The sequence below is a fragment of the Bubalus bubalis genome, chromosome 2, assembly GCF_019923935.1.
Source record: "Bubalus bubalis isolate 160015118507 breed Murrah chromosome 2, NDDB_SH_1, whole genome shotgun sequence".
In the NCBI taxonomy this organism is placed as follows: domain Eukaryota; kingdom Metazoa; phylum Chordata; class Mammalia; order Artiodactyla; family Bovidae; genus Bubalus; species Bubalus bubalis.
In genome coordinates this window covers 155,952,499-155,978,963 of record NC_059158.1, presented here as the reverse complement: position 1 = coordinate 155,978,963, position 26,465 = coordinate 155,952,499, and positions in this window count along the sequence as shown.

Below are 26,465 nucleotides of genomic sequence, written 5' to 3'. Positions count from 1 at the left end.
TAAGACAAATGCTAACAAGTATGAAAGGAGAAATTAACAATAACACAATAATAGTGGGAGACTTTAATACCCCACTCACACCTATGGATAGATCAACTAAACAGAAAATTAACAAGGAAACACAAACTTTAAACGATACAATAGACCAGTTAGACCTAATTGATATCTATAGGACATTTCATCCCAAAACAATGAATTTCACCTTCTTCTCAAGCGCACATGGAACCTTCTCCAGGATAGATCACATCCTGGGCCATAAAGCTAGCCTTGGTAAATTCAAAAAAATAGAAATCACTCCAAGCATCTTTTCTGACCACAATGCAGTAAGATTAGATCTCAATTACAGGAGAAAAACTATTAAAAAATCCAACATATGGAGGCTGAACAACACGCTGCTGAATAACCAACAAATCACAGAAGAAATCAAAAAAGAAATCAAAATTTGCATAGAAACGAATGAAAATGAAAACACAACAACCCAAAACCTGTGGGACACCGTAAAAGCAGTCCTAAGGGGAAAGTTCATAGCAATACAGGCACACCTCAAGAAACAAGAAAAAAGTCAAATAAATAACCTAACTCTACACCTAAAGCAACTAGAAAAGGAAGAAATGAAGAACCCCAGGGTTAGTAGAAGGAAAGAAATCTTAAAAATTAGAGCAGAAATAAATGCAAAAGAAACAAAAGAGACCATAGCAAAAATCAACAAAGCCAAAAGCTGGTTCTTTGAAAGGATAAATAAAATTGACAAACCATTAGCCAGACTCATCAAGAAACAAAGGGAGAAAAATCAAATCAATAAAATTAGAAATGAAAATGGAGAGATCACAACAGACAACACAGAAATACAAAGGATCATAAGAGACTACTATCAACAATTATATGCCAATAAAATGGACAACGAGGAAGAAATGGACAAATTCTTAGAAAAGTACAACTTTCCAAAACTCGATCAGGAAGAAATAGAAAATCTTAACAGACCCTTCACAAGCACGGAAATTGAAACTGTAATCAAAAATCTTCCAGCAAACAAAAGCCCAGGTCCAGACGGCTTCACAGCTGAATTCTACCAAAAATTTAGAGAAGAGCTAACACCTATCCTGCTCAAACTCTTCCAGAAAATTGCAGAGGATGGTAAACTTCCAAACTCATTCTATGAGGCCACCATCACCCTAATACCAAAACCTGACAAAGATCCCACAAAAAAAGAAAACTACAGGCCAATATCACTGATGAACATAGATGCAAAAATCCTTAACAAAATTCTAGCAATCAGAATCCAACAACACATTAAAAAGATCATACACCATGACCAAGTGGGCTTTATCCCAGGGATGCAAGGATTCTTCAATATCCGCAAATCAATCAGTGTAATACACCACATTAACAAATTGAAAAATAAAAACCATATGATTATCTCAATAGATGCAGAGAAAGCCTTTGACAAAATTCAACATCCATTTATGATAAAAACTCTCCAGAAAGCAGGAATAGAAGGAACATACCTCAACATAATCAAAGCTATATATGACAAACCCACAGCAAACATTATCCTCAATGGTGAAAAATTGAAAGCATTTCCTCTAAAGTCAGGAACAAGACAAGGGTGCCCACTTTCACCATTACTATTCAACATAGTTGGAAGTTTTGGCCACAGCAATCAGAGCAGAAAAAGAAATAAAAGGAATCCAAATTGGAAAAGAAGAAGTAAAGCTCTCACTGTTTGCAGATGACATGATCCTCTACATAGAAAACCCTAAAGACTCCACCAGAAAATTACTAGAACTAATCAATGACTATAGTAAAGTTGCAGGATATAAAATCAACACACAGAAATCCCTTGCATTCCTATACACTAATAATGAGAAAACAGAAAGAGAAATTAAGGAAACAATTCCATTCACCATTGCAACGGAAAGAATAAAATACTTAGGAATATATCTACCTAAAGAAACTAAAGACCTATATATAGAAAACTATAAAACACTGGTGAAAGAAATCAAAGAGGACACTAACAGATGGAGAAATATACCATGTTCATGGATTGGAAGAATCAATGTAGTGAAAATGAGTATACTACCCAAAGCAATCTATAGATTCAATGCAATCCCTATCAAGCTACCAACAGCATTCTTCACAGAGCTAGAACAAATAATTTCACAATTTGTATGGAAAAACAAAAAACCTCGAATAGCCAAAGCGATCTTGAGAAAGAAGAATGGAACGGGAGGAATCAACCTACCTGACTTCAGGCTCTACTACAAAGCCACAGTTATCAAGACAGTATGGTACTGGCACAAAGACAGAAATATAGATCAATGGAACAAAATAGAAAGCCCAGAGATAAATCCACGCACATATGGACACCTTATCTTCGACAAAGGAGGCAAGAATATACAATGGATTAAAGACAATCTCTTTAACAAGTGGTGCTGGGAACTCTGGTCAACCACTTGTAAAAGAATGAAACTAGAACACTTTCTAACACCATACACAAAAATAAACTCAAAATGGATTAAAGATCTAAACGTAAGACCAGAAACTATAAAACTCCTAGAGGAGAACATAGGCAAAACACTCTCTGACATACATCACAGCAGGATCCTCTATGACCCACCTCCCAGAATATTGGAAATAAAAGCAAAAATAAACAAATGGGACCTAATTAACCTTAAAAGCTTCTGCACATCAAAGGAAACTATTAGCAAGGTGAAAAGACAGCCTTCAGAATGGGAGAAGATAATAGCAAATGAAGCAACTGACAAACAACTAATCTCGAGAATATACAAGCAACTCCTACAGCTCAACTCCAGAAAAATAAATGACCCAATCAAAAAATGGGCCAAAGAACTAAATAGACATTTCTCCAAAGAAGACATACAGATGGCTAACAAACACATGAAAAGATGCTCAGCATCACTCATTATCAGAGAAATGCAAATCAAAACCACTATGAGGTACCATTTCACGCCAGTCAGAATGGCTGCAATCCAAAAGTCTACAAGTAATAAATGCTGGAGAGGGTGTGGAGAAAAGGGAACCCTCTTACACTGTTGGTGGGAATGCAAACTAGTACAGCCACTATGGAGAACAGTGTGGAGATTCCTTAAAAAACTGGAAATAGACATGCCTTATGATCCAGCAATCCCACTGCTGGGCATACACACTGAAAAAACCAGAAGGGAAAGAGACACGAGTACCCCAATGTTCATCGCAGCACTGTTTATAATAGCCAGGACATGGAAGCAACCTAGATGTCCATCAGCAGATGAATGGATAAGAAAGCTGTGGTACATATACACAATGGAGTATTATTCAGCCATTAAAAAGAATACATTTGAATCAGTTCTAATGAGGTGGATGAAACTGGAGCCTATTATACAGAGTGAAGTAAGCCAGAAAGAAAAACACCAATACAGTATACTAACGCATATATATGGAATTTAGAAAGATGGTAACAATAACCCTGTGTACGAGACAGCAAAAGAGACACCGATGTATAGAACAGTCTTATGGACTCTGTGGGAGAGGGAGAGGGTGGGAAGATTTGGGAGAATGGCATTGAAACATGTAAAATATCATGTATGAAATGAGATGCCAGTCCAGGTTCGATGCACGATACTGGATGCTTGGGGCTGGTGCACTGGGACGACCCAGAGGGATGGAATGGGGAGGGAGGAGGGAGGAGGGTTCAGGATGGGGAACACATGTAAACCTGTGGCGGATTCATTTTGATATTTGGCAAATCTAATACAGTTATGTAAAGTTTAAAAATAAAATAAAATTAAAAAAAAAAAAAGATTTGGAAGGTAGAGTCCAGAACCAGGATCAGTCTGTGATATATCCATATAAATATATCCTGTTTCGCTCCAGTTGCCTACAAAAGATACAGTTGTTTTAATTGGAAAGTGAATGTCTAATTTAGGTCTAAAAAGATGCCATTAGACAAAACCAACCCCTTTTCCTGCCTCTTTATCCCTCTTCTTTCCTTTAACTACTCTTTAATGCATTCTTTTTTTTAGCCTATAAAAATGCTTCAGTCTCTTCCATTCTAAGGCAAGTAGCCATTGATTCTTCATCTCTCCCTCTTCTATTAAAACTAAGCTTCTTCAAATATCAGTTTATATTTACTTTCTTATTCACAGTTCATGCCTCTACCCATCGTAGCTTGGCCAAAGTTATCAAGGAAATCTTTACCATTAGGCACTGTGGATATATTTTGTTACTTAGGTTCCTGGGCCCTTCACTGTCATTTGTCTGACTTGTTAAAGATGTAAACTTTCTTGGCACCCTACTCCCTAGATTGTCCATGATAATGCAAGCTCTCTCAATCTTTCTGGCTTTGTCATCTCTGTGAACTTTCCTTCTCTGCCCACCCCTTAAATTGATATTGATGATCCCTGACACTCCTCTTTAAAAGTTGCTGCTCATATTTTATACACTTTATTTTCTTGGGTATGTATACATGGCTAACTCTATATATTTGTCCAATAGATCTCTCTAAAATTTGAATTTGAGCATCTTTCTCTCCTGCTTAATCCTATCATTCATCCATGCTGGCTATAAGAAAAATTTAAACTCCTTATCATGACTTATAAAATCCTCCATTCTGTTAAAGTAGCAACCTGTTTTTTTTTCAGTGAACATTCAGTAAGTGAATGGATGGATGACTCATATTAGGTTGGTGCAAAAGTAATTGTGGCTTTGCATTTAACTTTGCCATTTGATATTGGAATACATTCTTAAATGTGGCTTTGTTATATATCATTTTAATGTGCATTTCTTGCCTTTTTTTTTTTTGCTAATGGCTTATTACTTGATGTTTATTTTATGTTTATTTTAGACTAGGGAAATAATGTTAGACAAAAAGCACATTTGACCGATTTTCTTATTCTAATTCAAAATGGACTTGTTTGTAAAGAAGACAACTTTAACACAACTGGAACCAACACATTAGGCCCAGAAACTGCTAACGAACACACAGTACAATGCAGTGCAGTGATGTTTCAAGAAGTTTTGTAAAGGAGATGAGCGCTTTGAGGATGAGAAGCACAGTGGCTGGCCATTGGAAGTTGACTATGACCAACTGAGAGGATCATCAGAGCTGATCCTCTTCACAACCACACAAGAAATTGCTGAGAGCTCAGTGTCAGCTCAGTGTTCTATGGTCATTAGGCATTTGAAGCAGATTGGAAAGGTGAAAAGCTCGACAAGTGGGTGCCTCATGAGTTGACAAAATAAAAAAAAAAATCATCATTTTGAAGTATCATCTTCTTTTATCGTATGCAACAACAATGAACCATTTCTCTATTGGATTGTGACATGTGATGAAAAAGTGGATTTTATGCAATAACCAGTGATGATCAGCTCAGTGCTTGGACCAAGAAGACGTTCCAAAGCATTTCCCAAAGACAAACTTGCACTAGAAAAAGGTCATGGCCACTGGTGGTCTGCTTCTGGTCTGATCCTCTACAGTTTTCAGTCCCAGTGAAACCATTGCATCTGAGAAGTATGCTCAGCAAATTGATGGGATGTACCGAAAACTGCAACACCGGTATTGGTCAACAGAATGGGCCCAATTCTTCTCCATGCCAATGCCTGACAGTATGTCACACAACCAGTGCTTCAAAAGTTGAACAAATTGGGCTACAAAGTATTGCCATATTTGCCATATTCACTTGACCTCTTGCCAACAGACTACCACTTCTTCAAGCACCTCAACAACTTTTTGCTGGGAAAAATGCTTCCACAACCAGCATAAAGCATGGATTTTTATGTTATAGGAATAAACAAACTTACTGCTTCTTGGCAAAAATGTGTCGATTGTAATGGTTCCTATTTTGATTAATAAAGATGTGTTTGTGCCGAGTTATGATGATTTAAAATTCATGATCCAAAACTGCAACGACATTTGTACCACCTAATAAATCTGTCTCTAGCCCTGGATTTTTCTTGAGTTTTAAATCTGCAGACCCCAGACCTTGCTGAAAAATTCAGTTAGACCCTCCACAAAACTTTCAAACCCACAAACCTCAAACTGGACTCACCCAGCCCCACTACTTTTGCTGTATTATCCAAGGTCCCATCAGAAACTTGACAATCACTCTTTACATCTATTCATTCCCCACATCAACTGAATCTTACTGGATCATCTCCCAAATGTTCTTCAAATATGTTCCCACCTCTCCAGAGCCATAATTCACATTCTTGTCTTCTTTCACTAAACCATCACAATAGCCCCCAGTTGATCTCCTTAATTCCAATTTTGCCACCGCCAATCTCATATTCTCTACATTGTCATTAAAGGGATTGATCCAAACCCTTTTTAATTCCCTCTGTTTAAAATCTTTCAGATCTCTCTCTCTAGGATAAAATGCAAGCTTCATTGTGGATCATGAGAGTCATTTACGGTCTCTTCTCCATAGGTCCAAACTCCTTCGTTTTCTCTTAGGTCTGCCAATACAGCTTACCTTGAGATTGTTTGAATTTGCTGTGCTATCTCCTAGCTTGAAACATTTGTTCCTGGTGGTCTTTGCTCTGGGCCAGACTTCCACCTCTTCTTCACCCACCAAACCACTACTTATCCTACAACATTTGTATCAGGGATAGCTTTCACCAGGAAGCCTTCTCTGCTCTTTCTGGTTTGGCTAGACGCTAGGAGTTTACTGGTTCTGGAAAGCAGAAATGCCTAGTGGTTAATGCCTAACCTGCTCAGGTGCTGAACCCAGAATCACAACTCACCAACACTAAGTTGTGATTTACCAGCTTTGGGGAAATTACTTAAGTCATGTCTCTTTGCCTCAGACATGACTCAATAAATGTTAACTACAGAGGATGAGGTGGTTGAATGGCATCATCAACTCAATTGACATGAGTTTGAGCAAACTCCAGGAAATAGTGAAGGACAGGGAAGCCTGGCATATTGCAGTCCATGGGGTCACAAAGAGTCAGACATGACTGAGCGACTGAACAATAGCAACAACTGTTATTCACATTAATAGCTCTCCTCTCCCTTGTGGACTCACAAGCCCACCTGCTATCCCAAGGAATCTCTGGCAAGACTCTAGAAGGACCTCACTGTGCTCTGGATTGGCTAAGATCTTCAAAAGCCAACAAAGAAGAAACGTCTGAGTGAAGAAACAATGTGAATTAGCTCTATCTTCATTCTTGCAGCTGCCTTCTTGCTAAGTTTTCTGAGGGCTGTGAGGAGGTGCGTGCTGGCTGAAGCATGCCGGCTGCGACTGACTGCAAAGAAACGTGGCCGAGAGGAGCTACCCCTCGCCCAAGGTCAGGGGCAGTGACCGAGAGTGCCAGGCTGCATTGGCATAGGAGCAGCCGAGAGGAGCTACCCTTTACCCAAGGTCAGGGGCAGTGACCGAGAGGAGCTACCCCACGTCCGAGGTCAGAGGAGGCGGCTGAGATGAGCTACCCCACGCCTGAGGTCAGGGGAGGCAGCCAAGAGGAGCAGCCCCACGTCCAAGGAGTGGTGGCTGTGAGGGCTCAGGAGGGCCAAGAGGAGCTACTCTACGTTCAAGGTCAGGAGGGGCAGCCGTGAGGAGATATCCCTTGTCCAAAGTAAGGAGCAGCTGCGCTTTGCTGGAGCAGCTGTGAAGAGATACTCGACTTCCAAGGTAAGAGAAACCCAACTAAGATAGTAAGTGTTGGGAGAGGGCATCAGAGGGCAGACACACTGAAACCATAATCACAGAAAATAGCCAATCTGATCAAATGGACCACAGCCTTGTCTAACTCAATGAAACTAAGCTATGCCGTGTGGGGCCACCAAGACGGGCGGGTCATGGTAGAGAGGTCTGACAGAATGTGGTCCACTGGAGAAGGGAATGGCAAACCACTTCAGAATTCTTGCCTTGAGAGCCCCATGAACAGTATGAAAAGGCAAAATAGTAGGATACTGAAAGGGGAACTCCCTGGGTTGGTAGGTGCCCAATACGCTACTGGAGATCAGTGGAGAAATAACTCCAGAAAGAATGAAGGGATGGAGCCAAAGCAAAAACAACACCCAACTGTGGATGTGACTGGTGATAGAAGCAAAGTCTGATGCTGTAAAGAGCAATATTGCATAGGAACCTGGCATGTCAGGTCCATGAATCAAGGCAAATTGGAAGAGGTCAAACAGGAGATGGCAAGAGTGAACCTTGACATTCTAGGAATAAGCGAACTAAAATGGACTGGAATGGGTGAATTTAACTCAGATGACCATTATATCTACTTCTGTAGACAGGAATCCCTTAGAAGAAATGGAGTAGCCATCATGGTCAACAAAAGAGTCCAAAATGCAGTACATCTCAAAAACAACAGAATGATCTCTGTTCGTTTCCAAGGCAAACCATTCAATATCACAGTAATCCAAGCTTATGCCCCAACCAGTAACGCTGAAGAAGCTGAAGTTGAATGATTCTATGAAGACCTACAAGACCTTTTAGAACTAACACCACAAAAAAGATGTCCTTTTCATTATAGGGGACTGGAATGCAAAAGTAGGAAGTCAAGAAACACCTGGGGTAGCAGGCAAATTTGGCCTTGGAGTAGAGAATGAATCAGGGCAAATACTAATAGAGTTTTGCCAAGAGAACGCACTGGTTATAGCAAATACCCTCTTCCAACAACACAAGAGAAGACTCTACACATGGACATCACCAGATGGTCAACACAGAAATCAGATTGATTCTATTCTTTGCAGCCAAAAATGGAGAAGCTCTATACAGTCAGCAAAAACAAGACTGGGAGCTTACTGTGGCTCAGATCATGAACTCCTTATTGCCAAATTCAGGCTTAAATTGAAGAAAGTAGGGAAAACCACTAGACCATTCAGGTATGACCTAAATCAAATCCCTTGTGATTATACAGTGGAAGTGAAAAATAGATTTAAGGGACTAGATCTGATAGACAGAGTGCCTGATGAACTATGGGCGGAGGTTCTTGTCATTGTATAGGAGACAGGAATCAAGACCATCCTCATGAAAAAGAAATGCAAGAAAGCAAAATGGCTGTCTGGGGAGGCCTTACAAATAGCTGTGAAAAGAAGGGAAGCAAAAAACAAAGGAGAAAAGGAAAGATATACCCATTTGAATGCAGAGTTCCAAAGAATAGCAAGGAGAGATAAGAAAGCCTTCTTCAGCGATCAATGCAAAGACATAGAGGAAAACAACAGAATGGGAAAGACTAGGGATCTCCTCAAGAAAATAAAAGATACCAAGGGAACATTGCATGCAAAGATGGGCTCGATAAAGGACAGAAATGGTATGGACCTAATAGAAGCAGAAGATATTAAGAAGAGGTGGCAGGAATACACAGAAGAACTGTACAAAAAAGATCTTCATGACCAAGATAATCACGATGGTGTGATCACTCACCTAGAGCCAGATATCCTGGAATGTGAAGTCAAGTGGGCCTTAGAAAGCATCACTACGAACAAAGCTAGTGGAGGTGATGGAATTCCAGTGGAGCTATTTCAAATCCTGAAAGATGATGCTGTGAAAGTGCTGCACTCAATCTGCCAGCAAATTTGGAAAACTCAGCAGTGGCCACAGGACTGGAAAAGGTCAGTTTTCATTCCAATCCCAAAGAAAGGCAATGTCAAAGAATGCTCAAACTACCATACAATTGCACTCATTTCACACGCTTGTAAAGTAATGCTCAAAATTCTCCAAGCCAGGCTTCAGCAATATGTGAACCTTGAACTTCCAGATGTTAAAGCTGGTTTTAGAAAAGGCAGAGGAACCAGAGATCAAATGGCCAATATCCGCTGGATTATGGAAAAAGCAAGAGAGTTCCAGAAAAACATCTATTTCTGCTTTATTGACTATGCCAAAGCCTTTGACTGTGTGGCTCACAATAAACTGGAAAATTCTGAAAGAGATGGGAATACCAGACCACCTCACCTGCCTCTTGAGAAACCTATATGCAGGTCAGGAAGCAACAGTTAGAACTGGACATGGAACAACAGACTGGTTCCAAATAGGAAAAGGAGTACATCAAGGCTGTATATTGTCACCTGCTTATTTAACTTACATGCAGAGTACATCATGAGAAACACTGGGCTGGAAGAAGCACAAGCTGGAGTCAAAATTGCTGAGAGAAATATCAATAACCTCAGATATGCAGATGACACCACCCTTATGGCAGAAAGTGAAGAGGAACTAAAAAGCCTCTTGATGAAAGTGAAAGAGGAGAGTGAAAAAGTTGGCTTAAAGCTCAACACTCAGCAAATGAAGATCATGGCATCTGGTCCCACCACTTCATGGCAAATAGATGGGGAAGCAGTGGAAACAGTGTCAGACTTTATTTTTGGGGGCTGCAAAATCACTGCAGATGGTGATTGTAGTCATGAAATTAAAAGACTCTTACTCCTTGGAAGGAAAGTTATGAGCAACCTAGATAGCATATTCAAAAGCAGAGACATTATTTTGCCAACAGAATCCGTCTAGTCAAGGCTATGGTTTTTCTAGTGGTCATGTATGGATGTGAGAGTTAGACTGTGAAGAAAGCTGAGTGCCGAAGAATTGATGCTTTTAAACTGTGGTGTTGGAAAAGACTCTTGAGAGTCCCTTAGACTGCAAAGAGATCCAATCAGTCCATTTTAAAGGAGATCAGTCCTGGGTGTTCATTGGAAGGACTGATGCTAAAGCTGAAACTCCAATACTTTGGCCACCTCATGCGAAGAGTTGACTCATTGGAAAAAACTCTGATGCTGGGAGGGATTGGGGGCAGGAGGAGAAGGGGATGCCAGAGGATGAGATGGCTGGATGGCATCACTGACTCGATGGACATGAGTTTGAGTGAACTCTGGGAGTTGGTGATGGACAGAGAGGCCTGGTGTGCTGCGGTTCATGGGGTTGCAAAAGTTGGACACGACTGAGCGACTGAATTGAAATGAACTGAAGCCAGTAAGCATGCACGCATGCACAAAATTCACATAACAGAATTAACCATTTTAAGGTATACAATTCAGTGGCATTTAGTATATTCAGAATGTTGTATAACCATCACCTCTGTCTAGCTCCAAAATATTTCATTGCTCTAAAAAAAAAATCCATAACCATTAACCATTCACTCTCTGTTCCTTTCCTCTACCCCCTCCTTATGGCAACCTATAATCTGCTTTTTTCCTATATGAATGTATCTTTTCTGGATATTTAATATTGTGGATAAGATGATTGGATGGCATTACCAATTCAATGGACATGAGTATGAGAAAACTCCAGGAGATAGTGAAGGAAAAGGAAGCCTGGAGTGCTGCAGTCTCCTGGGTCGAAAGAGTAAGACATGAATTAGCAACTGAGCAACAACATTAATTTTCACCTCAGACAATAGTAATACCGTATTTTTGATTGGTGTTCTGAAGATTTTATGGATTCTTATATGAATCACTGTATTATTTTTGAATATTTGAGAAATTGGTGTAACAGATAAATTCATGTTCTCTATTAGAAAATTGAATGGAGATGTTATTACTTTGCTTGTTAAAATATCTGATTTCTCAAAAATAAATTTATGTTTCTAGAGAAATAGCGGTCTGACCCTTTTAGTTGATTAATCAGGTTAATCTGTCCATCTCTCTGCACTCCCGTATAATTAGTGCATGTTTGAGACTTTTAGCTATCTGATGAGGCAAGCTTGTTTATAGATTGTGCCTGTGTGCTTGAGGCATAGAAGTGCTGATCCCTGTGTACAGAGTAGGTTTGGTGATTCTGATTTTTCACTCTACCACTGAATGCTGGAACTGCTAATCCTTAATCTTTCAGTGAGGGAGAAATGCATTTTAAAGCCAACTGAATCTTTGAGTAAAATTTCTTTTATTTCTCTTTATTTGCTTGAAAGAGTAATAGGTAGATACTCTACTTGTTATTCTGTGGTTCCTGTTTGCTGTATCAGTGATAGAACCCTTGATATTTAGCTAAATATACAGCTATCCTGAATAAGAGTGTATTGATAGCGTCCCTTCTAGCTACTAAGCACTAACACATCTGGCTAGTGAGGTATCTATGAAAGAGTCATATTCAGCTTATGAAAAGGGTCCTTAAAGGGGAGAGCATGCACCTTACTTGCTCTTCTTTGCTTTTCTGTATGGAAGGCAGGCAATGCGCCTGGGGCTCCAGTAGCTGCTTTGAACCAGCAGGTAACTTTTAAAATGTGAAGTTGTCTTACCAGTTAAAAGGATTGGGAGCACGAAGTCTTAGTCATTGGACCACCAGGGAAGTCCCCACTTCTAAGAATTAAATTGACATGATACTCTATATCACAGAGAACTATATATAGTATCCTACAATAAGCCATAATGGAAAAGAATATTTTTAAGAATATATATATATTTATATATAACTGAATCATTTTGCTGCACGGCAGAAATTAACACAACATTCTAAATTGACTACATTTCTATAAAAAAATTGACATGAGACAGATTAATAGGAGAAAATCAAACAAAAGTTTAATAACATGTATACATGAGAGAGGGACCCAGAAAAACTGAGTAACTTATTTAAATAGCCAAAGTCCTCACCTTGAATACCATCTTCAGCTAAAGACAGAAAAGGATGCTGGGGGTAGCTGTTGGGGGTTGTCATGGGTGGGGTTGGAGGGGACTTCAAAGGGGAAAAAGGCAATTGACATAGAGACAGAAAAGGTAGTGTTTGGTAAATAAATGTTTGCTGGCCATGTAGAGACAATGGGACACTAGGGGAATTTTAACAAATTTTGCTAGGCTCCTCCCTGTCTACCACAATTAGTTCTTACTGTGCTTATCTACAGTGATAGCTCCCTTCCTGGAACAGGTCCTCTATCTATATTCTTTGGGCAGCTAAGGGGGAGGTAAAAAGAAAAACTTCCTGAGTCTTTTGTTTCTTAAAAATAATCAGCCTAACTTAATCTTCATGCCAAAGAGATTCATGTGGGGCAAAATTTCGTTCCCATAAAAACCAGTATCCCAGACTTTGGCCATTCTATTAATAGTAGGTGTCCAGTGGGTACAGCAGTTATTTTTTTAAGACAAATATTTCAGAGCACAAAGCATATATGGAGAACATATTAAAAGCTAAAAGGTTGTGAACCATTTATCTGTAATTCTTCAAGACTTTTAGCCACTTGTGTGATTGTTGAAAGCCACTATAACAACAATATCAAGTAGAGGTTGGCGTCTTCCTGATGCTTTCAAAGCAGACGGGGGACAAAGCATTGAACAAAGAGTCAGCTGCACCGATTCTTGCCTTCCTCTTACTTGCTACTGGTGCACTCATAAAAGTATGGATGGAACATAATTGAGCCAAGCCACCTCCTGCAAAGTTCACAAAAACTATCTTCATTTTTAATACAAGTTTCACAATCTAATATCTTACTCTAGGCATAGTTCCATATTTCATTATTCTATAATTCAGATAACTCCCTCACTTTAATTTGTAATAAGGATGGGTAATACACATACATATTGATGATATATCTAGTTTCATGAGTATTCACAACTTCTTCCCTTTGCTCTAAATGGTGGAAATTCTGTCTTTCCCTTCTTGATGGCTTCTTAAAGTTAGGAATTTACGCCTAAATAGATGTGGAAAAGACAGAGAACTACAGTGCAAAGAAAACAAACACGTGGGGAAAGTGGAAAGGATGAGCGAAATAAGAGAAGTTACACTGGCTGAGTTATAGACAGAGTTCTAGAGGGGATTCAGAGAGAGGGGAGAAATTGCTGGAAGCCATTGCTGAATTGTGGGTAGCAATGCTTGTGAGTAAATGGACAAAACTGATTGTAAAGAGGTCTGTAGTGCAATGTGAACATAACTTCCAGGGAAAATTCACTTTTTCAGTGACTTGTAGATGTTAGGCTAATGTTTCTTGAATGCAACACTGACTTTGGACTGGATCATTTTATTTATATTAAATTTGCATATGCATTTTATATCTGTCTCAAGGACTTAATGGTCTTATTTTGGGATTAGAGTTTTATTTTGCTGATGAGAATGAAGTCTTCCTCCTACTCAGTCTCCAAAAGTCACACTGCTGAGTTACCTTGACGTGAATCTGAGTCCTAGTGAGGTTGGTTGAAATCATTGCAGCAGCAATAGCAGAAGCAAATGTAAGATTTTTGTCAAAAGGAATAAAAAGGAATAAGACTAAGGTAATAATGAAAGTTCTGTCTAAGAAAGAGCAGGATATAAAGTCAATTTTCATGAAAAAAAAATAAACAAGTTTTTTCCAGTTCCCTTTTTTCTTTCTTTCCCCCAATAAAATTCATTTTGGAGATGAGCATTGAGAGGAGTAGTTGATTTTTAATGTTAATATTGTAATATGTAATGCAATTTCCCAGATCTTCAACCATTTAATGATATTTTCTTTACTCTTTTAAATAAAACATTTTTTAGAGAAAGTTTCATTTACTAGAAGCTGAAAGTGTTGTAGCCTACAGGCAGAAACTGGACTTCAAATGATAAAGAATTCTTATTGTATAATAAAGCGTCTTCCTCTTTCTGTCCTTCCTTCCTTTTTTTCCCCTTGTTTAAAGTTTTTTTTTTTTTAAATAAAAGGTAACTAAATTATCCTATTCAAAATTAAATTTTAAAGAGAAAATAGATGCTGGTTTGAATCTTTGGGCAATTATTTAGTCGATTACATTGACAGAGAATATCTACTGGAGATACGCACTTTTTATACTGTGGAATGTTCTAGAGTGCCCATTTTCATGGAAGGGATTGTACAGCTGTCCCTTCCTCCACCATGGGACATTTAACCACGTCTGTCTGGAGCCTGTCGTGCTTGTCATGACTAGGGGAGGGGGCTGCCAGCATGTAGTGGTTAGGGGCCAGGGATATTGCTAAATATTCCTTCAATGCATAGAACAGTCCCCCACAACAGAGTTATTCAGCCCTAATGGCAACAATACTGAGGTTGAGAACGTCTATTTTAGACATTTCTTAAACTATTCCTGGATTTTCATTTTAGGCATAGAGGTTACAAAGTGAATTGGGAAGTTTAAATAATCATCCTAGTTATCATTTGCCATGTTGCAGATATTGTTCTAAAGACTTATAATTCCCATAATAATTCTATAAAGCAGACACAATTTGCTCCATTGCACAATTAAAAAAACAGAGGAACCAGGAAGATAAGTAATTGGCCCAGGAGTGCCTAAGTGTTAAGAATTAGAGCTTAGGAAGAAGTGTAAATCTAGAAAGTCCCCACTTTTATCTGTTATGCTATGTTATCCTTTTTTTTGTAAAACAAGACTGAAGGCCTTAGCTAAATGAAGGTGGGGGGACAAAAATGGAGGTCTGAAAAATGGGGTTTGTCTGAATTGCCACCTCTTATTCTGATAGTCATTGCCTTAGAAAGACAAAATTATCTTTTTAATCATTGCATTCGTGGAGATATTTGAAATTACATAGTCTGATGTTTATCTGAAACAAATGATTTTTCTGATTACTGTTAATTTAGTGGTATACAATAGTTCTACTTGTTCAAGGAAGGATATTTTAGACGACAGGAAAAAACTGATCAAATTTTTTTCAAACTCTGAAATTTTCAACTTGAAAAATGGAAGCGATTATGAATGATGAGTTCTTTTCTATTGTTACTATATAATAGTTTTGATTGCTGTACTAAACTGTCAATGTGTTTTCATATTGCTCTTATTAATTTTAAGACCCACAAGGGAAAATAAAAAATCCTCAAGTTGGAGGGACAAAACCTTACTTTCCACCACCTCTGTCTAAGAGGCCAACAGGATTATGGTTCAGAGTTTGTTTGGGCAGCTTAGGCTATAGTGTAAGTTCCATAGAAAGAAAGGCAAATCTATTGTTGTTGGCTCAGTGTCTGAGAATATGTATCCTCCAGAGCTCAACATAAGAAAAACATCCTTCATTCAGGGTTGAAGTAGAATGATATAGGATTTTGCTTTCAGAAAGGACTGCTTTGACTATTCTGATGTTCCTGATTTGAATCTGTTTTTTTAATATGTGGTTATTCTTGGGGAAAAAAAAGACGTCCATGAGATGGAAAGGCTGAAAGAGTGGATGAGTGGTGGGGAAATAGGATGGCATGTGAATACTACAAAAACAAATCTGGTCATAATTATTTCCCAGGAATTCTAAAAAGCAGCTCAACTTGTCATCAACATGGAACTCTGGACAAAAACATTTGATATCAGATTCTTATCTGTTTCCCTAAAAAAAAAAAAGTCAATTCACATTTCCCTGGGTCCTTTTGATTCATCTCTGTTGAAAAAGTCCCAGAACATGATGTAAAATAAAGACTCTTTTCCTGAAACAGTGCTTTGAAACTTGAACAAATAAAAAATACAACTGATTCCCTTTCCCTCAATCACTTGAAAATTAAAATAAAATAAAGGAAAGCAAAACCCAACTCAGACCTCAAAATCATTCATGAGCCCTTCCACCCCTAACTGTCATGTTCAATTCTTAGCCTAAAAGGTGAAAAACACAGTTCAAAGTCCATCCAATCTCTAAATTACACTATCTCCAGCACGGATATAAAAATAGTAAAAGTCAACAATCAGGAAACTATCTGCAGTTGTCTGATTTCTATGTACTCAAATTAGTTGCTTCATAATAAGGTCAGGTCATCCACATTGCCACCTTTTGCCAATTTCCTATTCTGTCTGCAGCATCTCCAAGTTCTCTTAGAAATGGCCATTGTCTTTCAGAAATAGAAGAACAGATAATCAATAGATTAACTTCAGGAAGAATTAGAGGTGATCTCACTGAGCCCAGTTCTCTCTCTCTCTTCTTTTATTAAACTTAATTTTTAACATGCTTATGCTCAACATTCAGAAATTGAAGATCATGGCATCCGGTCCCACCACTTCATGGGAAATAGATGGGGAAACAGTGAAAACAGTGTCAGACTTTATTTTTCTGGGCTCCAAAATCACTACAGATGGTGACTGCAGCCATGAAATTAAAAGACACTTACTCCTTGGAAGGAAAGTTATGACCAACCTAGATAGAATATTCAAAAGCAGAGACATTACTTTGCCAACAAAGGTCCGTCTAATCAAGGCTATGGTTTTCCCATTGGTCATGTATGAATGTGAGAGTTGGACTGTGAAGAAGGCTGAGCGCTGAAGAATTGATGCTTTTGAACTGTGGTGTTGGAGAAGACTCTTGAGACCCTTGGACTGCAAGGAGATCCAACCAGTCCATTCTGAAGGAGATCAGCCCTGGGCTTTCTTTGGAAGGAATGATGCTAAAGCTGAAACTCCAGTACTTTGGCCACCTCATGCGAAGAATTGACTCATTGGAAAAGACTCTGATGCTGGGAGGGATTGGGGGCAGGAGGAGAAGGGGACGACAGAGGATGAGATGGCTGGATGGCATCACTGACTTGATGGATGTGAGTTTCAGTGAACTCCGGGAGTTGGTGATGGACAGGGAGGCCTGGCGTGCTGCGATTCATGGGGTCGCAAAGAGTTGGACACAACTGAGTGACTGATCTGATCTCATCTGATGCTTCTAGGCATATTAAACAATTGCAGAGAATTCAGCAAATCCTTTTTCAAGAGCACTAAACTCCACTAATATGGAGCTTGTGAAGTGTAAATAAAGAACTTGAAAGATAAGAGGGGAAAAAAAGACCTCACATATCTTGTGTTCATTAATTTAAGAAGCCATTGAGTTCTATGAACTGCATCATTCCTATTGTCATCTCTTCAGTATGTTTTACAGAGTTTAGTGTGGGTAAGTGTCTCTAATCATAGAAAAAGAAATTTGAACTATATTTTTGTTTTATTCATTAATATTTTTCAACATTTATATAGTCCTAGTTCAAAGAAAATATAGTTAATTCATCCCAGGAATGAACTTTTTCTTATGCCTAAGATCTTTTTAAAGATAAGTAAGATATTGAAGTACATATAGTGGTTAGAACAATATTGTCATTGTGCTGAGAAAGAACAATGGAGGGAGGCAAAGGAGAGTCTACTCATTTTGAGTATTCAGGGCTTTTAAACTCTTTAAAACCACATTGCTTAAGATTTGCAAATAGATTTCACCTTGTGTTCAACAGGTTTTGGCCATTCGGCCAGATCTGGAAGCCCTTCCTAGTGACTGCCACTCCTGGAACAGGTTTGGCTGGATTCTGAATACTCATCTCTTTTCCCTTCCTGACAGGTCACAAATCTGGCTCAGAACTGGCTCTACTTACTTAAGTCTGACACTGTCAGGGTCACCTGGAAAAGGCCAGTGGGTTTCACTCAAAGCTAGACCCTGTGATCTACGGCAAGTGACCAAATGACCTCCTCCAAATATAGAAGACAAAGGAAAGATGCAAGGAGCTAAAGCACCTCATAGGGGCAGTGACTTAATGTTACTTACTATGTCCTCAGTAGAAAGGACAGTACTTAGCACACAGTAAATGTGCCATAAATATTTGCTAAATGAAGTTAATCTTCACAATAATGCTGAGAGGAATGAGTTACCTCCAGCTTACAGAAGCTCAGAAAGTTTAGTGGAAGAAGTGGGACTTGAACATAGGGGTAGATCTTTCTATTGTCAGTTCAGCTGAGTTCAGTTGCTCAGTCTTCTCCAACTCTTTTTGACCCCATGGACTGCAGCACGCCAGGCCTCCCTGTCCATCATCAATTCCTAGAGCTTACTCAAACTCATGCCCATCAAGTCGATGATGCCATCTAACCATCTCATCCTCTGTTATCCCCTTCTCCTCCTACCTTCAGTCTTTCCCAGCATCAGGGTCTTTTCAAATGAGTCAGTTCTTCCCATCAGGTGGCCAAAGTATTGGAGCTTCAGCTTTAACATCAGTCCTTCCAATGAATATTCAGGACTGAATTTCTTTAGGATTGACTGGTTGGATCTCCTTGCAGTCCAGGGGACTCTCAAGAGTCTTCTCCAACACCACAGCTCAAAAGCATCAATTCTTTGGCGCTCAGCTTTCTTTAGAATCCAACTCTCACATCCATACATGACTACTGGAAAAACCATAGCCTTGACTAGATGGACCTTTGTTGGCAAAGTAATATCTCTGCTTTTTAATATGCTGTCTAGATTGGTCATAGCTTTTCTCCCAAGGAGCAAGTATCTTTTAATTTCATGTCTGCAGTCACCATCTGCAGTGATTTTGGAGCCCCTGCAAGGAAATCCAACCGGTCTATTCTGAAGGAGATCAGACCTGGGATTTCTTTGGAAGGAATGATGCTAAAGCTGAAACTCTAGTACTTTGGCCACCTCATGCGAAGAGTTGACTCATTGGAAAAGACTCTGATGCTGGGAGGGACTGGGAGCAGGAGGAGAAGGGGACGACAGAGGATGAGATGGCTGGATGGCATCACTGACTCGATGGACGTGAGTCTCAGTGAACTCTGGGAGTTGGTGATGGACAGGGAGGCCTGGCGTGCTGCGATTCATGGGGTCACAAAGAGTCGGACACGAATGAGCGACTGATCTGATCTGATCTGAAAGTAGTCTCTCACTGTTTCCACTGTTTCCCTATCTATTTTTCATGAAGTGATGGGTCTGGATGCCATGACCTTAGTTTTCTGAATGTTGAGTTTTAAGCCAACTTTTTTACTTTCCTCTTTCACTTTCAACAAGAGACTCTTTAGTTCTTCTTTCTATTATACTACATAATTTATTAGAAAGTTCTCTCCTCCATCCCCCAAATTCAAGTCATTTCAAGAGACTTCTTGAATATAGACATCTTTTTGCCACATCTTAAACTTAGGCAAAAATGAAAGGAAAGTCAATCATAAAGTGATCAACCAAGTAATCTGAATTTTAATGGGTACTGTAGAAAGTATCCAGTTTAGCTCTCCAGACAATGAAAAAGCGAATGTACTATTCACAATGCCTGGCACATGTTAAGTGCTTAATAAGCATTAACTCCTAACCGTACAAGAAACTCATTCTAGGCTGGCATCCCAACCTTGGGCCAGAACACTTTCATTAACTATGTTACAATTTTATGAAATGTTTTATTCTCAAAATGAACTGTTCTGACTTGAATGTAAACACCGTGAAATAAGTGACTTATTTTGTTGAACGCTGCATTCCTAGTGCCAGAATAGGGCCTTACACATTGCAGGTGCTAAAAAAAAAAAAAAAAAAATTAATGTTTTAAATACATGGCTAAATGCATGAATAATTGTTGGAATAGTTCTAGAAACAGCACTTTTTTGCTAAAGAAATGGGTTAGGAATTCAGAGGAAGAGCTGGTACCTCAGCCCAGCAGGTGGCCCTGGTGGAATCATTTGAAGACACGTGATGCTGTGGTAGATGAATGGTTCACAAGCTGTGGTCAGGATCTTCCACCCCACCACAGTCTCATCCAATGACAAATGTAGGATGAGTTTACATTTGGATGAAATTTACAGACAGCATAAGGAAAGGTGGGGAAACTCACCAACCACAAGATGGGCTGTGGCCTCCCTCCCTCTCTTCCTCTATCTCTCATTCCCACAACACAGAAATTCCAGTTTTTTAGCCAATCATGTATCGAAATCATCCAGCGTGAAATGATACATAATCAGGTCATCAAGTAATCCAGAAGATGAAAATGGAGAAAAAGAAAATTCTATTTCAGTTGGCAGTATGCCCAGGTGGAGTTTGGTACTTTTGGCAGCCGATTCTTGAATGAGGAAAGAAAATGGGGGAGATCTAAAAAATTTAATACCTTTGATTTTTTAAAAGAGATCAAATAGCTTTGCCTTATCTCCTATAACCTTTATAAATCCGTTACTGAAGGCAAGTTTCCTACAGAATCTCTGAAAAACACTGGATCACATAACACTACCACCAGGTATCATAATTAAAGAGAAAGGCATCTTCTAGGATTAAGTACACTCCAAGCCCACCCCAACGTGGTCCTTCTTGGATTTGTTCACAAAAGACTGGCTGTTCGTTGATCAAAGTTCCAGTCACACTGCTGAAAGGGTATTCTGTTCTTCTCAAAGTGATTATTATTAAGCCACTTTAAAAATACTTTAACTTGTGGATTTGCCTCATTCTATTTGAGTCCAAGTTTCACAATAATATAATGAAGCAAGCCCTGTGGTACTATGTCATCTTCATTTATCAGGAAACCACAACCTTGCACATCTTTTCCAAGTGTCTTTTGTTTTTTTTCCTCCCCCTACCTCTGTGTCTAGTGCTGTCTGGCTTTTTTCTGGCCTGAGTTCCAGGATTGAGGACTCACTACATTTACCCTTACAAGGCTCCCTTATCACTTTTCAAACTGGCCCACCCCTATTCCTGATGTCAAGTTTCAAACTCTTCTATGTGCTTTGAGTAATCAAGGCTTTAATCATAAAAACCAATTTGAATCCCCAAAGAATGCTGAACTATTCATATCATTTTTCCATCTCCTTCAGTGGGTACTTTGTGTGTATTGTGAACTTGGGAAACATAAAAGAAAAAATTAAAAAGAAATATGTAGGCAGTAAGGACTGGTAGGAATCATGAACAGTGTTTCAGAGAGTAAACCAAGAATATGGAACATATTTAACCAATCTGGTATTTTCTTTATAGGTTTTCTTTATGATTTGCTCCTGACAGAATGTCTGAACATTTACTTAGGCTTGAGATATGATCTTTACTTTGTTTGAGAACTTGATGGTTTTACTTCAGAAATATTTGACAAATTTTAAAAGGTACTTAAGAATGTTAAAAATGTATTTTAAAAGACATCACTAGTCATTTCTTTTAGAAACAGCAATTTCCAAATTTTTCTGGTTTATTTATGGTCCACAAAATGCTAAGGGCCTTGATTATCATTCCTGACATTGTATAACTATTTTTATTCATATCTCCAAGTAATATAATTCCAGATATTTAATGTTTCTGACATACTTTATAAGAGCTTCCCAGGTGGCAGAGTGGTAAAGAATCTGCCTGCCAATGTAAGAGATGAAAAAGATGCAGGTTCTATCCCTGGGTCGAGAAGATCCCTGGAGTAGGAAATGGCAACCCACTCCAGTATTCTTGCCTGGAAAATTCCATGGACAAAGGAGCCCGGAAGGCTACAGTCCATGGAGTCAGACACGACTGAGCACAGCACACACACACACTTTATAAAAGTGAATTCAGAATTTTCCATATAATTGTTATATAATTGTTAGCTAACTTCTATTAATGATAAAGAATCCAATAGCCCATACTGATGACTGAGGACAGAAATAGTATCTACCTTAATGATATTTTGAAGAACAATTGTTAGGCATATAATGCAACAGAAAGAGAACCAGACTGAGTTGATGAAGACTGCATTCTTCCGTATGATCCCGAGAAAGTCACCTGACCTCGTTAGGCTTTGATAGGGTCAGAGAGGTTAGAGTTAAAACTAAGGTCATTCATATCCTTTCGCTTTTTGCCATACCTGCTTCAAATGGGTTTGTTTAATTTTTTTTTTTTTTTCAAATCAATGTTGGGAAATGTCAAGCCAAACTTTATTTTTTTTTAAGCTAACCAATCTTCTTATTTCCCTACATCTTTGGTTTTCCTCTTTAAAAGTCCCTTTGTATGGAGCTGTCTGATATCTAATGAAGCAGCAATTCTTTTCCCTAACTTTGACCTGAAAAGGTAAACAAGCAACCTACTCTTGCATAATCAAAAGCCATTTTTTTATAGCATTTGTCTTGTACTCAGAGAAAATAGATGTTAACTGCCAGAATGAAAACAAGTTAGAGACCAAAGCAAAATCTTTGTCTTTTTGTCTGTTCAGAAAAACAACATATTCTTTAGCTGATTGACTCCTACAGACCCAGTTTAGTTCTAGTCCTGTCTTCATGTTGCATTTAAACTTACTTAATTTATAAATACAGTTCCTCATCTCTGCTTTTTTGCTGATATTACTTGTGGCTCACAGTTCTTCAACTTTCTTTCCTATGGTGTCTCAAATTCTCATGATTTTAAAACATTTTTGAATCTGAATGTTGCTTTGTTTCTGTGAAGTCATCATTGAAAGTCATCAGATATATTTTACAAAGAAATCTGGAAGTTGACAAAGGAAATTATGAGAATGCTGAAAAGCCAGAGAGATATCCTACAGGAAACCAAAATTTAAAAAGGAGGGGATAAGAAAATTTCAGACATTCCATAAGTTTTGTATGACACCCAAGAGTTCTAATTTTTTTCATTTTGGCTAACCCATCTGTTATTTTGATTTATTAATTTTTGTTGGCAACACTTTTGACATGCTATCTTTCATATACACTTACAGCTTTAGCCCTTTCTGGAAATAGAAGCTTTCTTTAATTTCCCTTAAAACATGAGTCACTAGATGCAAGTAAAACAGGACAGGGCAGGGGGAGGGAGGAGATGGAAATGATCCTGGTGTGCTGTAGTCCATGGGGTCGCGAAGAGTCGGACATGACTGAGCGACTGAACTGAACTGAACCAAATTGTAGCATCTTCATGAAGGTGACCATGCTGATGGGTTCATGGAAGTGCTGACAACTTATTTCACCAGCCACCAAGTTCTATTACTTGGGACTCTAATGTAAATAAATGAAGCTGTGTGTTTTTCTAGTGGTGGATTTGTCCTAAGTAACATACATTGTCTTGTTTTGGCCTTACTGGACAAATGGGTACACATTACAAATGTACAATGTTCATGGGTGCTAATTCACCTCAATCATGTCTAACTCTTTGTGACCCCATGGACTGTAGCCCACCAGGCTCCTCTGTTCATGGAATTTTCTAAGCAAGAATACTGGAGTGGGTTATTTTCTCCTCCAAGGGATCTTCCCAACCCAGAGATCAAATTCACATCTCTTATGTCTCCTGCATTGCCGGGCTGGTTCTTTCCCCCTAGAGCCACATGAGAAGCCCATACAGTGTTCACTTTTTAGTAAAACAATCTTTTTACTATTGAGTTTTATGGCAATTTTAGAAGTGGCAAAAGAGGAAAAGCAGCATTATCAAAACACCGTATAAATGAAAGTTTTTATGACACTTTCTGTGTAGAGAAAAAGAGAGAGAGAGAGACAGAGAGAGGAAGAGGCAGAAAGATAGACTGAGGCAGAGAAAGGAATTGGGACAGACAGGGAATCAGAGAATGCAGAGTGTTAGAGAGAATGACTTAATTAGACTGGAATGGATTCCTTGTGTGTATATATTTTTAAAAAACCATGATAATTTTAAAGAATAAGTTTGGGAATCATAGAATTAAAGGCTAATTCTATATTTTATTTTTAACTATAATTATTAACATATAGCTTTTTAAATAAGTAAGGTGTTATGACAGTATTTCTGTAACTATTTTCAACCTGCGCTAAAGGCAATAGGACCTAATGACTTCATCAATTTAGATAATTACTTTTGAAAAAGAGATAACAATATACAGCCCTGAGTTAGGCCAACTCCTAATTCTATTGAGTCCTGTGCACTGTTCTCTTCCTCCAAACAGGGTTATCATTCTGGGCTGATAATATCTTAGAGAATAATCAACCTATTTATGAGGCTGTGGAGAGAGAAGTATCACAAAGAAGATGAAAATTCTATTTTATCACTTCAGTTCAGTCCCTCAGTTGTGTCTGACTCTTTGTGACCCCATGGACTGCAGCACACCAGACTTCCCTGTCCATCACCAACTCCCTGAGCTTACTCAAACTCATGTCCATCAAGTCGATGATGCCATCTAGCCATCTTATCCTCTGTCATCCACTTCTCCTCCTACCTTCAGTCTTTCCTAGCATCAGGGTCTTTTCAAATGAGTCAGTTCTTCCCATCAGGTGGCCAAAGTATTGGAGCTTCAGCTTTAACATCAGTCCTTCCAATGAATATTCAGGACTGATCTCCTTTAGGATGGACTGGTTGGATCTCCTTGCAGTCCAAGGGACTCTCAAGAGTCTTCTCCAACACCACAGTTCAAAAGCATCAATTCTTTGGTGCTCAGCTTTCTTTAGAATCCAACTCTCACATCTTTACATGACTACTGGAAAAACCATAGCTTTGACTAGATGGACCTTTGTTGGCAAAGTAATATCTCTGCTTTTTAATATGCTGTCTAGATTGGTCATAGCTTTTCTCCCAAGGAGCAAGCATCTTTTAATTTCATGTCTGCAGTCACCATCTGCAGTGATTTTGGAGCCCCCAAAAATAAAGTCTGACACTGTTTCCAGTGTTGCCCCATCTATTTCCCATGAAGTGATGGGACTGGATGCCATGATCTTCGTTTTCTGAATGTTGAGTTTTAAGCCATCCTTTCCACTGTTCTATTTCACTTTCATCAAGAGGCTTTTTAGTTCTTCTTCACTTTCTGCCATAAGGGTGGTGTCATCTGCATATCTGAGGTTATTGATATTTCTCCCGGCAATCTTGATTCCAACTTGTGCTTCATCCAGCCGGGCATTTCACATGATGTACTCTGCATAGAAGTTAAATAAGCAGGGTGACAGTATACAGCCTTGATGTACTCCTTTCCTGATTTGGACCCAGTCTGTTGTTCCATGTCCAGTTCTAACTATTGCTTTTTGAGCTGCTTACAGATTTCTCAGGAGGCAGGTGAGGTAGTCTGGTATTCCCATCTCTTTCAGAATTTTCCACAGTTTATTGTGATCCACACAGTCAAAGGCTTTGGCATAGTCAATAAAACAGAAGTAGATGTTTTTCTGGAACTCTCTTGTTTTTTCAAAGATCCAGTGTATGTTGGCAATCTAATCTCTGGTTCATCTGCCTTTTCTAAATCCAGCTTGAACATCTGGAATTTCACAGTTCACGTACTGTTGAGGCCTGGCTTGGAGAATTTAGATCATTACTTTGCTAGCATGGGAGATGAGTGCAATTGTGCTGTAGTTTGAACATTCTTTGGCATTGCCTTTCTTTGTGATTGAAATGAAAACTGACCTTTCCCAATCCTGTTGCCACTGCTGAGCTTTCCACATTTACTGGCATATTCAGTTCAGTTCAGTCGCTCAGTCGTGTCTGACCCTTTGCAACCCCATGAACCCCAGCATACCAGGCCTCCCTGTCCATCACCAACTGCCGGAGTCCACCCAAACTCATGTCCATTGAGTCATTGATGCCATCCAACTATCTCATCCTCTGTTGTCCCCTTCTCCTGCCCTCAATCTTTCCCAACATCAGGGTCTTTTCAAATGAGTCAACTCTTCTTATCAGATGGCCAAAGAATTGGAGTTTCAGCTTCAACATCAGTCCTACCAGTGAACACCCAGGACTGATCTCCTTTAGGATGGACTATTAGTGCAGTACTTTCACAGAATAATCTTCTAGGATTTGAAATAGCCCAGCTGGAATTATATCCTCCACTAGCTTTGTTCTCAGTGATGCTTCCTAAGGCCCACTTAACTTCACATTCAGGATGTCTGGCTCTAGGTGAGTGATCACACCATTATTTTTATCTGGGTGATGAAGATTTTTTGAATAGTTCTTCTGTGTATTCTTGCCATCTCTTCTTAATATCTTCTGCTTCTGTTAAGTCCCTACCATTTCTGTCCTTTATGGTGCCCATCTTTGCATGAAATATTC